The sequence below is a fragment of the Drosophila teissieri genome, chromosome X, assembly GCF_016746235.2.
Source record: "Drosophila teissieri strain GT53w chromosome X, Prin_Dtei_1.1, whole genome shotgun sequence".
In the NCBI taxonomy this organism is placed as follows: domain Eukaryota; kingdom Metazoa; phylum Arthropoda; class Insecta; order Diptera; family Drosophilidae; genus Drosophila; species Drosophila teissieri.
This window is the reverse complement of record NC_053034.1, coordinates 19312682-19330381: the sequence shown is the minus strand read 5'-3', so window position 1 is coordinate 19330381 and position 17700 is coordinate 19312682.

The window sequence follows — 17700 nt, the reverse complement described above, 5'->3', positions numbered from 1 at the left end:
AAACACTGCAATTAAGTGGAATATGCTTTCGATATTAAATAAACTGAATATTAATAATATATTAATATATTAAGAACTAAAATAGTCTGTTACTGTAATAATGTATATTAAACCGAGTTCCAAAATGATATATATGTATATAATAACTTTTCAGCCCTTTTACACTTTTTATTCAAGACTAAGACTTTTTAGTTTGGATATGCTTTCTTACGAAGATACACTCGTTTTTTATATTAAAAAAATTATGCATTATAAATATAGAAATCCGAAATCGTAGGGTTGTGTTGTGTTTCGAAAGAAAACTGTTTCTAAGGATATTATACTCAGTATGTTGGCATATCATCGTTGAAAGTGAAGTGTTTTATGAAAATTGTGATTTTGTAGCACTTTTGCTAGCGTAAGTAGTGTAAGTGAGTCCTAATGCCAATTACGGATGCAATTCGGTCGAACGAGTGCCAGTTTTGGATGGCTAATAGTTCCACCTTATGATTGACATTGAACGGGAGGAAGGACACTGGCAGCACAGGATTCCCAGAGGAGCAATTTTTGGCCTGTTTTTGAAGTCCGATCAAATCGCTTGAGCTCAAAACGCTGGCATCCGCAAATGTTTTCAATTTCCCAAATGTATTCCAAGTTTTCCCCGCCCATCGTCCTGCGTCCTTCAAAATCGACGGGTGCATGGCCAGAACTTTGATCTCTGTATTATTCAATATATTGAAATTTGAAGCGTAGATGTCTGGCTGTATTGGCCGGGAATTGCCAGCAGCTGCCGGCTGCGAAGGACGAAGGACATCCAATGACTTGTGACTGACGGGGACGTGTGTATTTGTGTGTGTGTGCGTGTGGGGGCGGGGAGATAATAGGGGGTGTGTGTGAGTTCGACCGTGCCAAACGCACACACACGCATGAATTTTTTACACAGGACTCGGGGAGCTTTCTCGTTTCCTGTTTTCGCAATTCGCATTATTTTCGTTTTTTTTTTTTTTTTGAATTTTTTACTGGACGCCAGGACTTACGTGCGATTACGTTCTTTAGCTCGGGCCACATGTGTCTGTGTGAGTGTGTGTGTGTGTGTGTGTGCGTTACTACCCCCATTTGACTTTCACTTGCGTCTGGACGAGCCGTTTGCCCCTTTTTCCCGCTTTCACTCGCTTTCACTTGCCCGCTGGCCAAAAATAACGAAAGTGTGAAACGTTTGTCTGCCCCTCTATTTGGTTTATTTGACAACATTTCTGCGTGCCTCTGCGTGTGTGTGCGTGTTATTTATGCCAATATATGTGCGGCCTTTAAATTTTTCATTCACTTTTCCGCCCAGAGTTTTCCTTGCTCTTCTACTATGTAGTACGCAGATCAATGGATGTTTTAGCTTTGAACGCCGGCCAACAGATGGCGTCGCAGCCTAATTAAACGAATGCAAAAGAAGGTGAAAGGAAGGGGTTCGCTCTACCCTTTGCTACCAACTGTACCTTCTGGCGTTTCGAGGCTTTCTCTCGGTTTTTGGACGGAATTTCTCGCGCTGCGCATTAGCCGAAAATGACATTGAAATATTACAAAATTTAAAAACCATTAGAAGCAGACCCCATCAATCTGTCCCACTCGCTCGCGCTATTTACCTCCTATGTATACGAGTATGCATATACAATATACATTCATCCTTTGCGATGGAAGAGCGAGAATCTTAGCACCGAAATTGCGAGGCAAATCAAATAATACAACAGCAACAACAATAGAAAATCATCTAGAAAAAAGAATAAATAAATAAAGAAAAATCAACCACTTTTCCACTTTTTGTTTTGTCCTCGCCGACGGTTGGTTGGTCCACAACCGACTGACCTGAGTGGGCGGGGATCCTCCCGCTTTCTGGTGGCTGTGTACTACCAATTTGCTAGTGACCATAATCAACCCCTTTTTATTTGGCCCCAACTCCCGGCTTTTTTCCACTCGCCTCTTGTGCATGCAAAAAAGTGAAAAAAGCCAAAATCGTGCGTAAGAAGGAAAAAGCGCGTAAGAAAAAGGAGGTTGGGGGAATATCGGTTGCAGGGGCGTCAATTACGAGGGGATCTATGTAAGGTCTTGAAAGCAATTGGTCAGGGATCAACCCGCATCCATGTGACCTACCATGAATTTTGTTCTTGATCCCAAATTGCCAATCAGCAGTAGTAAAACTATGTTACTCATCCGCCCAGTTGCTTGGTTACATTTTAAAGCAGTAGTTTAGTTGTAAAAGTGGTTACTTATTTAACATTAATGCATTGAATTGCCCATAGTTACCATATGTTTGCCAAAAGATCACAAAATTATTAATCTAGTGAACTTCAATCTAAGTAATCTGAAGTTCTAAAGGTCCTAAGACTTTTACTTAACTAACTAACTCACTTCACTTCTCTACTTTCCTCAAATCTTCTTATATAGCTATTTACGCTTGTCCGTCCGTTTGTCTGTCCGTATGGCTATGGACCATAGTCGAAGTGATTGCAGGTTCTTTACAGACATATGTAAAACGTAGTTACTTTTGCTGATTTTTCATTTTTATATGAATGTAGAGTTTTCATTTTAAGCCATGAGCTACGCCAGTGATCCAACCAAAACTGGCCTGTCCGCCTACGCACGTGGCATTCATCAAAGAACCCTGCGCTCATGCATATTCAAATGATGCCGGGCAAGGAATCACAGCAACGAAAATCAAGCCGACGCACTTTGGGGCAGCGCCCACACCCCCCACACTCCCCACACCGCCAACCACCCAACCACGCCAAAATTCTTAAAGGCCATAAAGCGCGACAAATGCAAAACAGAAAAAAAAAAAACAAAAATGAAACAAAAAACCAAAAAAAGGGTAAAAACGATGAAAAAGAGACGCGAAGAAGGAGCAAAGTACGCACAAAGTTTTGACAGCCGAATTGGCATAATGATGGGGTTAGTGACGCCCATGGAAGGGGCTTTAATGAGGGGGGTGGGGGGTTGGTTTGAGTGGGGGTGGGTCGATCTTCCGCCCGTGGACGCACCGCATTGTCACTGGCTTGGCCAGCCTCCACCTTCTTTAGCCGCAATGCAGATGGCCCGTCTAGCTCCTTTGACCATCTCCGCCTTTTATTTTTGGCCCCTTTTTCAGTTCTTTGGGCATCTCGCCATCATCGTTAATTTTATCTACGCAAATGCAAAATAATTACTTTACTTTTTCTTTCGTTTTTTACAACAGCAGCCGCTGCCCAACCCCCTTTTTACCCCTTTTTCCGGACAACGGCTGTCGAAATTTATGTACTTTGCTTTCCATTTTTCTGCTGCTTTTTTTTTTGGTGCGTTCGGGTTCGTTTGCTCGTTTTTTTTTGGTTTTTGTATTGAAAAGCATTTTAAAATCCAGCGCCAGCTGTCCTATCATGGCCTTCGTCCTTCCTCCTTCGTCCTTCGTCCTTGGCCATCATCTTCCTATTTCTCGTCTTCTTCTTGCAGGTTCCCCTCCCCCTCCCCCCCCCTCCTCCACACTCGCGTTTTTTCCGTTCGTTTTCTGTGTTTTTTAATTAAACAAAAGGGTTAAAAAGTTTCGCTAAAGGACGAGATAAATCTATGCCGCGAGGAGGAAAGCAAAAGGACCAAGGACACGGAGGAAGGGGGTATAAAAAATCGAAAAGAGCGAAATGGGGGTAAAATCACATTTTTGCCCCCTGCCTCTCACTTTCTATTTAGTTTTCATTTATTTTTAAAAGGAAAATTTTAATAACCAGGGCTCGGCCCATTGAAAAAACTTTGGATGGGGGTTGATCTATGTAGCGCACACCGACTGAAATTACATTTATGTAATTTTTTACATTTTTCCTGCTATATACGAGTATACATGTACATAGATTTATTGGGTGGACATATTATTGGGGGATGGAGCATATTGGGGGTGGCCAACCCCTTTCGCCAATGTCCGGTTTTTCCCGTTTTCGCTTTCCATAGACTCGTGTGTTTATCTCTCGGATTTTCACTTGAATTGTTAACTGAGGAAATAGGTACATTGTACAAACCTTTCTGTTGTTAATTTGCCTTTTGCCGATTGCCTTTGATGTGTAAATAGTTGGCAAAACTTGGCAGTTCGAAGTCAGTCGGGTCAATTCGGGGTCAAATTAGGATTCCACGCAAGTTGCCTATTTCAAAAAATGGATATCGAAATAAGGAATTCGTTTTAAGTGACTAAGATCAGTTCCCTAAAACAATATTTCCTTTTTCTCACTGAAGTTAAAAGGGTTTGAAGCCGCGTAATTTAGTTTTTTCTATTATCGCGTTGAAAAGGTGAGCAGATCAAAATTTTGTGGTTTTCTGAAAGTCATAATCCATTATAACAACCCCAAATTCTAATTTAAATTCAGTTTTTTTTTCAAAAATACATTTGTCGCCGTATTTTACCCGCTTCCATGGGAAAGATTTCCGTTCAACCCCTATAAACACATATCTAATAGTTTCTACAGAAAATGAGCAGTCAATTAAAAATTTGAATATTAAAGTTTTTTCTTAACTAGCTGAAAGCCATTTGTTTAATTCGATATTACCATAACTTCGGCTTTCTAGTTTGGAAACAACATACAATCCATTTGAATTTTTGAATATTAAACTGCAGCGGAATTCAATTATAGAGTTTTTAAGTAAATTTTAACGAGGAACCAAAACTAGAATTACTTGTAAAATATAGAAATCTCAAAACAAAATAAATAAATGCTCAAATGTAGAAAAATGTTCGAAGAATGTCTGTTGAGTCTATCGGGAAATAAGATTTATATAATTCAGTCCAAATCGCTATGATTGACTTTTGATTTCTACCTTCCCAAATCAAAGATGTATTGGATTCCTCGTTAAAAGTGCTGCACATATCATAACCTTACCTAAGGATCTTCTAATGAAAAACTCAAAAACTGCAAAAGGGGGTAATGGCGCAGGGGGAAATCTAAGGCCGTAATGGATGGGATTCCTTATGTGGTTCCTTGGCTTCCAGTCCTGCTCCCATTTCCATTGCCAATCCCAAGCCCAAGCCCAAGCCCGATTCCGATTCCGGCCACAATCCCCAGACAGATTCTCGGCTCGTTAGGGCCAGTAGCAACAAGTTTCGTACCACTCCCATTAGCCGAGAAGCCCCTTCCACACCTTCCGCACACATGGCCAAATTTAAACTCACATGAAGTCGCATTTATTTTTATTCAATTTGATAATAACCCCAAGGATCTGCGCCTGGTCCTGGGCCCTCTGCCCCAGGATGAAGTGGGAGCGATGGTGGCGCTGGAGCAGCTGTTCTGGGTGGCCACAGTGGAGCATTTAGAGTGGACCCGATGTAACAACGGCTGCTTAGGCTCTGCATCTTTGCCCCATTGGCCCCACTACTTCCCAATTTCCACACTCGCCTTTGGCCCCCTGAGTGAAAAAACTCATTTTCCCCTTTAGTCGAGAGTTTTCGTACAATTTTTTCCCTTTTTTGTGCTGGCCAAACAAGAGAAATGGCTAAGGGGGAGAAAAGTGAAAGTGAAAGTCAAAGGACTGGACAAGAGGGGTGGGGTCGAGAAAGGGGAGAGCTTCCCAAGGAATACCCCCTTGAGTTTATAACTTAAAAATTCAGAGCACGAACAAAGTTCTAATTTAAACACCCGAAAAAAGCCCCGATACTGAAAAGAAGAAGGCGCTGCCAAATAAGAAGCACGAGGCCCGAAAAAACTGCGAATATATGCTGAGTGAAAAAAAATATCAGAAAAAAGGAAAGGAAGCCAAAATAGAGGGAGAATTTCCTCCTTCGGACATAAAGTGCACGCTCCAAGGCGAGTAAATAAAAAGCGAAAGCCCGGGCTTTTGCGAACGGACAGCGTACGGACAGAGTGCGTCAGTGAAGGGGTGGAGTAAAGGGGTGGACTAGTGGGAAAAGAAGGTGTTTGGAAGGGCAGAAGGTGACTGGGTGAATCGCAGAACACGCACATTCGTATACACTTCCGTTGGTTTCTATAAGTCAATCTGTGGAAATAGAGAAGTACTCCTTATAGTTTCTGGGATCCTGTCAAATTATTATAATTACAGATGATAAAATACCTTTGTTTATTTTATTTTTAGAATGGAAGAGGCAAATTAACTGAATTATTATTTAATAAATGAATACAAAATATCTATAAAAACTGGAAAATATATTATTTGCTAACGAAGATTCCTAGAGAATACCAGTTATTTATAAAATATTGCTTGCGAAGTTAACTTGGCGATTGTGTGTGAACTGGCATCCTGGGAAAGCGTATGTCAAAGAAAAATTTCGGTTGAAAGTGAAAGTAAAGTAAAAAATGCGCAGGGGAGAAGAAACGGGGGAAGGGGCGGGACATAAAGTGACAGTACAAAGACATTTAAGTCCGGTCAGTTTTGCCCGACGAACCTTAAAAAATATGGAGAGATCTTGCGAATATTTAGATCTTCTATAATCCCAAGGATGGATTTGTGACCTGATGCAAAATGAATGGCTTTCCATTAATGAGATTGATTATCTTAATGGCCTCTCAATCTGCGTTTAACCCACCACCACCACCACCACTGACACCAGTGGCACCACCACCACCAGCATCACCACCTCCCCCCGACCAGCCACCCTTTTTTCCCAACTTTCGCTCTTATAATTTCCCTTTTTTTGCGTCTCACTTTGCATTCCGAATTTATATAAATGCCAATTTTCATTTACCCAGTTCGGCTGGACCAACCCTTCCACCCTTCCCAGCACACGACTGCCACACTCCCGGGATCCAGGATGCGGGTTGCGGGTTGCGGGATGCAGAGGGGTGTCCGAGTTGCAAGGATCCAAGGCTCTATTTACTGGACTTCCACTGGGGGTCCAATCGTTTCATTCGCTTTTTTCTTGCCTTTGTGCCATTCTTTGGAAACTTTTCCTCGTTTCTTTACTCGACATTCTTGGAGGATTCTTGGTGGAGTTTTGGGAGGATTGGGTTGGAGGTCGGCAATTATGTTTAATTGGACCTGGTGGGCCTTTCACTCTCAATCTTTGCGCTCAAGTACTTAGCCCAGGGAAAGGATCCTAAAAGCGGGCACTTGATGGACTGGAAGCCTCAAGAAAACAAGTCAATAACCGTTGCCCTTTGTAATAAACTCTTTCCACTGCGAATTTTCTCGCTTAAGTAATGAGCATTATTAATTGTGCTGCCATTTCTATGATCCCATCCATTTTGCACATAATTGTAAAAGTCTGCCTGCAAATCATAAAATATTGAACAGCAGGGATCTTAAGTAAAAATATTAATAGAGATTGTTATATGCATATCAAGTTAACCAATGCGATTTTGTTGTATGAAAATAATGTGTCACAATAGAATGCAAAACATTGTAGGGTGCATGCGTCACTAAAGATGTACGTAGGCATGATAACTATTTTTTGAAAATTACTTTCTATTAACACACAGAGATGTTCCAAAGCCAAGCACCGAACTTCGAGATACCCAACATAGATCCCGTAACCCTGTGGAGCCATTACAAATAATTCGCCCTGCTCCTAATTGTGCACGTAATTCTATTTTGCGGAATGGGACAGCAACTATCGTAAAACTTGGGACTACTCCCAGTGATCGGCGGAGACAAGTGTTTAATGAATAGCAAAGTTGGGCATTTTATTTTAACAGTTATTGCCGAACAAGGAGCAATCACAATCACAGGACGAGGAGCAGGAACAGGATGAGGCCATGACAATCAAACTCGGAACATTTTTGGGCCAAAACTTTCCCTAATGCCTTCATCCTTTTCCCAAAAAGGACCAGCAGCAATGCTACATTTGCGTCATTTGAGCTGCCACTTAGTAAAAACTCACTCACACTCCCACGCACACACAGACACACACACACTTGCATATAGCTGGGACACATAAATTAAGTTATTTTGATAATCAAAACTGGAAAGCGAAATATTTGGCTTAGGCAACAGTGGCTCCCACTGTGAGGCACTCGGTGGGCATTCATTTGTAGTTTTCGCCTTTTTCGGGGCAGGAGAATTTGTAAGTTGTAAGTTGTTAGTTGTAAGGGTTGCTCCATGTTCCTCTCGGCCATTGTTTGTCACTCACACACACACACACACACACACAGACACAAACTAGGCACACATAGCTGAAAAGAACAACATGATTTCCCCAAAATCTAACCCTTTGCGCCACCCCTCCCCCGCCGAGCCCCTCCACCTCCAATAAATCAGGAGGCAACATAGTTAGCCCAATTGTGTTGCATACTTTGTTGAGCATGCGTCAGATGAGCATTTAAACTTGCCTATGTGTAGGTGAAGCTGCTTACGCAAGTGTCAGTGTGTGTGTGAGCTTGGCCAACAACTGCCCAAGCTGCTCCCCTCCCCCGCTCCCTTTCTCCGCAGCCTCCCACTCAAACCACTCAGCACACACAGGCACAGGCATAAACTTACAGTTTTAAAGCAACATTCCTGATGCAGATGAAGTCACTGAGCGAAAAGTTCCATCGTTTACTCCATTCTGAGAAGATGAAATGAAAATAACGTAGTATCACGAGTAAATATAGTTCTAGATACTTACGATATGCTTATACTTTACAATTCTACCAGATAAAAGAAGTATACATTGGCAAAATGTTCAACATTATAAAATACCAAAAGTAGTGATAACAACGAAAATTACGTATCTTTAAGAAAACTATACATATATACTCCATAGCATGTCGATTGTAACCAACATGGTTTGGAGAATATTATAATCCTATCCCTAATTGAATTCGGATAGCTACTGATATGATATATGACACTTTATACCTTGGATGTTTACAGATTCAGTTTGTAATAGTCTTTTAATGTATATATTTATATTTCCTCGAACAAACTGTGTTTCCCAGTGCATAAGGAGATTGTGGGGCCATAGGAAAGTGTTCGATAACAGTGCACACCAACACCACCTTCGCACACACGCACACACATTGGCAGATTCATAGAGCAACTAATTTACCTACGCCAGCAGTTTTTGGCACACGCACACAGGGAAGCAGGCACACAAGCACAGGCACAGGCACAGGCACAAGCACACGGACATGGACATGGACACGGGCACACATATGCAAATTTGTAATGCTCTTTGGGGTTGGTCCACGTGTGTGGGTGGAGTGGGACTGCTTAAAGCGCCTTCGTCATTGTGCTGAACTCCACTCCCCATCCCCATCCCACTCCTCCTCCTCCTAATGTCGTTAGGTTGCCTCTGGGCCATTGTTGGACTTATGTTTCCCTTTCACTTTGACTCTCCTCCACCCCCCTCCACAGTTAGTAACCCCTCCCCGCGCGGCTGGCCATGGCCATTACCAAAAAAGGGGGTAGCCATGTGAGAAGAGTGGGACTCTGCTGTCCGTATACTCGCATATACGGACACACACCCATTGGACTATGTTTGTATGTACGCACGGACATATATTTTAATCTTTAATTTATGGCTTATTCAAAACTAATGACACTGAAAGCATCCAGGAGTTGGCCTAAGTTCGGGGTAAGAAGTGGATCACCGAGGTGGTAGTGGTAGTGGGAATAAAGCAGACGCGGGCAAGGATTAAGGGTAAATTTCCATTCTGACCAGCCAAATATTGCTGGTCTGCTGATGAATGGAGCTCACTCCGGCGTATGGAGGTCAAACTGGCGTCTATCTCTATCAATCCCAAGCCCAGAACCCAAACCGTTCTCGAAAAAGAAGATGAGGCCAGTGCAGTCATTTACATTCCTTGATGGTTTCCACTGACGCCGCTTGATGCCTTCATCGGAGTTTAAACGAAATAGTTTCTAATTAAATCGGATCAAGTAACATTTTAGTAACATTTTCTGCGGCAAGGGCAGCGCTCCTATGGAAAGAAGATGGAGCTGAAGTTTTCAGGAGTGGTTTTAATTGAAACCCTTTTATAATGTTGGTCACAACAATGTCGAAATTGATTGATTTTTCTACGCATAAATCTTGATCTTTCTGCCCACCTCAAAACATTTAAAATCAATCATTTCTTCTCATACAAAAGTGGTGGGTTGAAATCATTTTAAATGTATGTAAAAGTCTGAAACAATCTATTCATTCCAAAACACGACTTTTTTTTTTTTGCATTCTTTTAAGCACTTTTATGTGTTTGTTTTTCTTTAAATATTATTATTTTAGATTATAATTCGAGTGACTAATGTTGCACCTTGTCTTCGATTTCCCTTCAGCATCATGGCTATTCCCACTTTCAGTTTCTGCTTGCTTTTAAGTTTTCCTTGCAACTCGGAACAAGGAGTTCTGCCACTCTCCATTTACCCCTTTCCCGTGCGCCATGTGAGGCTGCTCGTTTGACCGCCTCGCTGCTGCGAATTTCCGGAGATGTTCGCAACAAGATGCCACAATGTGTGTGGCCCAGCACAACCCTTGTAGCCATGTGTGTGCGAGTATGTGTGCGTTGGGGTGTGGGTGTGGGTGTGTGTGCGTCGGAAATTGATTGCCATTTGTAAGCGCTGTGTGTTCTAGGCCTCGGCTCGTTCTGCTGTTGTTTTAAAATTAAAATGAATGCCCGCAAGCAATAACTACGACAAGACCAGCCCACCCAACCGCCCAACCGCCCAGCCACCCAACCTCCAGTTCTGTGGGCGCCTGCTGCTGTCCAGGACAAGCCAACATCATTATGCATGGCTGTGTGTCCATATCCCATCCGCCCCATCCCCAAACCTACACCCACACAAGCACACAGCCCCCGTGTGTGTGTGTGTGTTTGTGTGTGCGAAATAATCTCGAAAATTACGCAAAAGCAGCAGCAGCAGCAGCAGCTGAAGCTGAAGCCAAAGAAGGAACCAGGACGCAGGACAAAGGACGAAGGACGAAAGCTGTGGCCGGTGGTTGGCTTTGATGCCAGACGACGAAAACGACGACGCACCACGTGCACTTGGACACACATCCACTTTCTCCCAAAAAACGCACACACAGAACACTTGCTTTCTATACTTTCTATACTTTCCACATTGTATGTATGTTTGTGTGTGTCCACGTTGAACAGGACAACTAGGAACTGTAAGTTGCGAAAGGAGAGTACACAAGAAAACAAAATTTAAATATACTCGTACACTTTTGTAAACTTAGTGCTGTGACGAATATTTTGTAAGTATAAGTACTAGTCCTTGTAATATTTAATAACAAATTAATTTGATCTGACCAAGGCAGAAGTTTATACTCTGCTTTTTAAAAACCAATACTTCCGCTTGATTAACAAAGAAAATGTTTCTTCTAATAGTCTCAACGTTATTTTAATAATTTGTTAACAAATTTGACAATACTCACAATATATAGTAATATTAACAAAAATTAGTAATAAGCCCAATGAAAATCGTTAGCCGTACAAAACTAACTTTGATGACTTGCGAAACGCGTGCGATCACAACTATTGCGACAACCCTCGCCATTTGCATACATACATATACTTATGTGTAAGCCCATGTGCACACACAGTGAGCAGCAGGAAAGGAAAATTGTAAAATTCGTTCGTTTTCCCACTACCCACTACCCACTAGCCACTACCCCATTCCGCATTGCCTCATATCCTCATTTCCCGATTTTCAGCAAACCCCACCCCCCAATTCACTCCCACTTTTTCATCTGCTTGGAGTGGCATGTCCATTCACAACACTTGCCACGCACAATGTCCGCCCACTGCCACCCACTGCCTACCACCCCACTCCGCCCCACCCCCCAAAGCAACAACAAAGTCAACGATGTCTGCGTTGGCTCCTTTTGGACAACACACACATACACAAACACACGCACACACAGGGGCACACATGCTGATGCTGGTTCACTTATGATGAGTTTACATTTTCGAAAACTGGGCAAGCAAGAACAGCAGGGCCAACAGGAGAGCACTGAGCGAAATTTCGGTGATGTTGAGACTTTTCTTAAAAGCGGGAAAATGTGCACTACTATTCTTACTGAAAATCTTAATGAAATGCTGAAAATGCTTACTGAAATACAGAAATGAACAAATCAAATAAATATTAAAATGGAATAAATGAATTCAAGAATAAATTAAATATAGAATTTATGTACATACAGATACAGAAATGTCATATAAAGTTTACATATCAAATATGAAGTTATATATTTTTAACAGCAATTTAATAGATTAACAAATATAAATTAACAATATAACATATGCAATTCTTGTACCACACATATTTCTTCAAGTGTAGCTGGCGCTGGGAAGAGCCATCACCCCCTTAAAACGCTTACAGTGACTGCGGAGAGGGGGGTACAGGGATAGGGGGATAGGGGGCCACGGGGGGGTTTGTTGTCGGCTGTCACACATTTAAAACAGTTCAGGAAGCAGTTGGCCAAAAAGGATGTGAGGGGAGAGGAGGGAGTAGGGGGAATTAGGAAAAGGGGGACAGGGGAGTCTGTGCACAGACGCACACGCAACCAAATGTGTTCGTCTATCGCGCTACTTTCAAGTCCAAAATCTAAAGGCAGCCACTACCCCCAACCCTGCCCCCACTCCCCCACTTACCACCCACCACCCCCAATTCGACTGTCCGTTACGTATTACGTATACATATCCCGTGTGTTGGAGGAGGGGGGTGACAGCCCGGGGGCAGGGGGCTGCGTCAGTCGAATTCCGGTGTGGGGCGCGGAGAGGGGCGACGGGGCGATGTACAAATGAGTTTGGGGCAAGGACGTCGAGCCAAGATGTATGAGCCAAAGTTGCGAGCGAGAGAAACGGGCAGCCCAGTACACTGTCCGAAAAGAGATTCGAATAATACTTGTTTTAGGAAAATGACTCTTATAAAAGTGAAAGGTATAATATGGATATTTACACGATGCAAACTAACAGATGCACCTTATGAAGTACTAACTAAATAAAGATGACATGCGCCCTCTGTTGGCTGTAAACGAAAATAATGAAATTAAATAATGTGGAAATTGTTTAAAACCATACATGAATGTTTTCTTCCCATATATGTAAATGCTAGCGCAATAAACCTAGCATAAGTAACCATTTTGCTATATTTCTTAATATTTTTCAAAATCATTTGCTAGGTTTTAAGTTTTGAAGACATGAGTTTTCTTCGTCATAAGGCCTCACGATTTCTCTCAGTGCACCGGTGGGAGGGGGGTGAGGGACGAGGGGGTGATTTGGCTTGGCGGACGCTGGCGATGCTGACTTCGAATGTCCACGGTAGACATTTTGCAATTTTGAAATACATGCGGATACACACACATGCGTTGTTGCGAATGAAAGGGAAATGGAAAGGGGGAAATGCGAGTGAAAGGGAAAGTGAAAGCGAAAGTGGGGGGTGGGGAGTGAGAGGGGGAGTGAGAGCCTTATGGAGAAGGAGGAATGCTTTTAACAATTTCTAAGATTCAAATTTCGTAAATTATCCCTTTGCGAGTTGTGCGCGTATATGTGTGTGTGTGTGTGTATTTCCGGTGGGGAGGAGGAGGCAGGGGAGGCGGGGGAGGTTTGGCCATTACGAAACTAGGCACATACATAAGCCCCACGGCAAGGTGGAGTTTTGGTTTTGGCCAGCAATTTGCGAGGGGAGTGGCACAAATGGAAATCCACACGGCTCCACAATTTCCGCTTTCGTCTCGATTGCACAGCATTCAAATGTGATGATCATCTGCTCCTTGAAGCCTCACATTTGAATACTAGCTTTCATGCCTACAATATATTATAAAACTCGAAAAATGCCATTTTAAATGTATGTTTAAGATGTGGAAAAGTTGTATTGTAAAACACATCAACTCCTAAGAATTTTAATATTCCATTGCACACTTAGTGCTTACTGAACATTTCCCAGGAGTAATTCGTTTTCTAAAAATGTATTTTCCCTCTAAACATTCTATGCCAGCATTACTATTAACGTAACGTAATAGGAAGTAGTTTGTATTTCTGCTGAATTTATCTATTTGACAAAACTCATATACATATGTATGTATATAGTATAAAAATAAGTACATTTAAGCTAAATACATATAAATAACGATAGAGATATGTGATTCGAAATTCCCTTACTTGCTGCTTAGTTTTAATGAGTGATCATCTAATCCGCATTAATCTTAAGCTTTTAATCTAGTGGAAAGTCAACCCCATCTTTGTATCGGGAGTATATCCTTTGGATTGGTCTTGTACGTCTGTGTGTCTTCAGTTTAAATTGTGTTTGTTGTCCCCTCCGAGTTTACATTCGAAATTAATTTATTTGGGCTCGCAGGCCAACGCACACACACAGACAATCGCACTCGCAATCGGAAGGACACGGACACACACACACACACAGCGGCGGCCACAGAAATTTGCATGTGAAAGTGTCGGCAGTTTGGACCACGTACCCACCCCCCTCGCCCGATTTTCTCGCAGTGTCCGCGCATTTTGGTTGGCTGCCATGTGAACTTGACGCCTGCCAAACACCCACACTCATGCCACCCACTTACCCCCAACCCCCCCTCTCCCGCTCCCCTGAGTTTCGGACGAGTGTGCGTGTGTAGTTGCCATGCGGTTAAAAAGGTATCTCGAAGATACTAAATACTTTATGCATGAATGTGCCAAATAGATTTACGAGAGTACAAGGAGCAGCAGGAGCACCAGGAGCCGTCCTGCGAGTGTCCTGCGTGTGTCGGTGGTGGATTGTCCGCCCATGCGTCGATATTAAATTTAAATTGGCGCTCGGATATTTTAGAGTGGAGGCAGTGGGGCGGGGCAATGTGGATTATTTGGCCGAGGGGGTGGTGGTGGTCATGTGGGCGAAAATGCGGCGACGCTCATGCCGCACAGTGAGGAAATACAGTTCAATTTCGGGAGTCCATGTGGAATTAAATGTATCAAGCTGCACTGCAAGAATATGCTATGTAATCACCGCTTAATTATTTGACATTTATTATAAAATATTTATTTAGAATAAAATAAATATTAAATGTTATTAGTATTAGTAGTAAAAAGATTTTATTTTTTTTTTAATTCATCCAAAAATATTCAAAAGTTTTCTTTTCCCACGTACAAAATCAAAATATCGTATTTAAAGTACAAGGATCAGTATTTCCTTTGTTTCAGCTTGGAAGCTATAGATTTACAACTTACTTCACCTGCGAATATCTGATCTACATTAGAATCCTGGGTACAAAAGCGTTGCCTACCTAAGAGGGCTCTTCAGCTAATGATATATCGTTATAGTTAATTATATTGTCATGCAACAATCGATGGCTATTTTTTAATATTTTTAACTTCTTTTGCCACACTAACTTTATTACTCCACTCGAGTTGAGTGCGATAGTATACTAGAATCCTTGCAATGTATGTGTAGCTAGTGTGCGTGTGTGAGTATGTGTGTATGCCTTCCATTATGTGGAAGCCTTAAATATTAATAACAGTTGCGATTTTAAATGATTAAAACTCGGCGCATGTGTAAGCAAGCCTGCTCCTGTGCACAGCTCTGCTTGTGTTTGTGTGCGGAACAAAAAGTACAGTTGGCCACAGGATATGCCAGTCAAGCTGTGACCCTTCCACATCCACATCCACATCCATTTCCCACCTTCCCCACCACTTTTCCCACACTCTTCCCCCGGAAAGGCAACTGCCCATGCCGATGGGGCTGCGTTTACCCAATTTCCGGTGTCAATTTGACTTGTCGCACTCTGTGGCAACCCTAGGACTTTATGACATTAATTAATAACTGAGGAAAGAAAGTTAAGATACAGTTGGTTTTTAACTGTATTTGTTAAAATATGTATAGGAACGTAGTCGTCGGAATGTTCCCATAATATAAGATATCTATATCCATATGCAGAATTTCATTGCAAGTTTCATTTTAGATTCTAATGTTATGTTATACTCTTACTCCTAGTGGTAGAAATGTAAGTAAACATACACAGAAAAAATGTTTTGCCTAATGTAACTAATACTAAAACCTGTTGTTTGCTTGCAATTAGTAAAAAGTCACTGTCAACTGGTGTTTTTCAGTCAATTCAACCAAAATTATGTGTTATAAGTTGGGGATGGATAAGTATTTTAACAGTTCAATAGAAACCCCTAACAAAGTTGAAATTAACCGGTATACCGCACTACAGAATGTATTTCTGTTTCCATACATTTTGGATACAATTAGATTAAGATTATCTCCTTTTCACACTTATTAAAGCCGTAACTACCCTGTACGTTAATCTATGATAATCTTCAATTATATTTATACAGAAATTTCAGAAAATAAAACCTTGATGAATGATCATAGATCATTATGAAATGGACATATGAATATTGAGAGTTTTTTTAGTTTGAAACACATCTTAAATTTCCAAAACAATCATGTTTTTAGCGTTGTTCATAGTTTTTCCTTGAGTGTAGTCTCTGCCTCTGCCAACGCCTATGCCGCTGCGCTGCTTTCTTCTCCGCTCATTTCGCTGTTCGTGTTTCATTGCCATTTTGTTGCACTTCCCATTCGTATGTGCTTGTGTGTGTATGTGTGAGCTGCATTGTTTGCATTTCAAATTGAATTCCTTTAAATTTCCAACTCCTTTTCGTGTCGCTCTCCCCTCTCTTTCTCTTCCTTTGCCACTGCTTAAAATATGCGATGGCATTTGGTTGTTGGTGCGTTGTGCATCTGCTGTTTTTTCTCTCCTTGTTGTTTTGTTGTTTTGCTGTTGTTATTGTTTTTGCTGGCCAGCATGCATTTTTCAATTATGATCGAGCAGTATTTGTCGCTCGTTTTGTTGTTTTGGTTTGGCTTAGTTGCCCATTGTGTTTTTCCATCGGCATTCGTATCTGTGTCTGTATGTGTACATATGCATGCATGTGTGTACTTACATAGTTTTTGTGATGTTTTTCTCGCTTTTCACCCTGTTTTAAGAGGCTCAAAAATCATTATTTTGCTTGCCGGCTGTTCCGATCCGTTCTTTTCTCCTTCTCATCGATCTCCGTTTTCTCATCACCACCCATCCTATCATCCCATCCAATGCCACCCCCTCCCCCTTACACACTCCTTCTATCACTATCACTCTCTTCTGCGCGTTTCTGCTTCTTCTTCTTCTGGCGAGTAATTGAAATCGTAACTGGCAAAAATCTTTGAAGATATGCAAATGAGAACCGAAACTCAAGGCGCTGATGAAGAAGAAGCAGAGCCAAGATGAAGAGAGAGCCGAAGAAGAAGTGTTCGGCAAACAAGCAGTGAGTGGGAACAGAAAACGGAAGAGGGGAGCCAGGAACGAAAGAGAGGGACGAAAGAGATAGAGAGAGAGATTGATATTGTGCAAACGAAAACAGCCGACAAGCAAACAAGACAACAAACGCAGCAACAACAACCGAAACAACAACAACAATGGCCCACCACAGCGATCCACACAAAGTATTAATAATAATATGAGTAATAGTAATAATAATACATCATAACAATACATAAATTGGGGAGATACGCTGATGAAAGTTGAAATATGAAAGATAAAATTCACAATTCTACATGATCTACATCGTAAGTTATACGAAAAATTCTATAATATACCCATGTACTAGGCAAAAATTATATTATATTACTTGAATATATCTTCAGAATCAACCCTTTTACCACAATAATTAATACGGGTGTTTTTATAGGATCGTATGAACATACATACATATATGTATGTATATATGTACATACATATGTGGTACAATCCCTTGGTTTTTTAAATTTTAATTGGCTTCCCTTGCAAGAATATAATTGTACATATATACTGACCATATA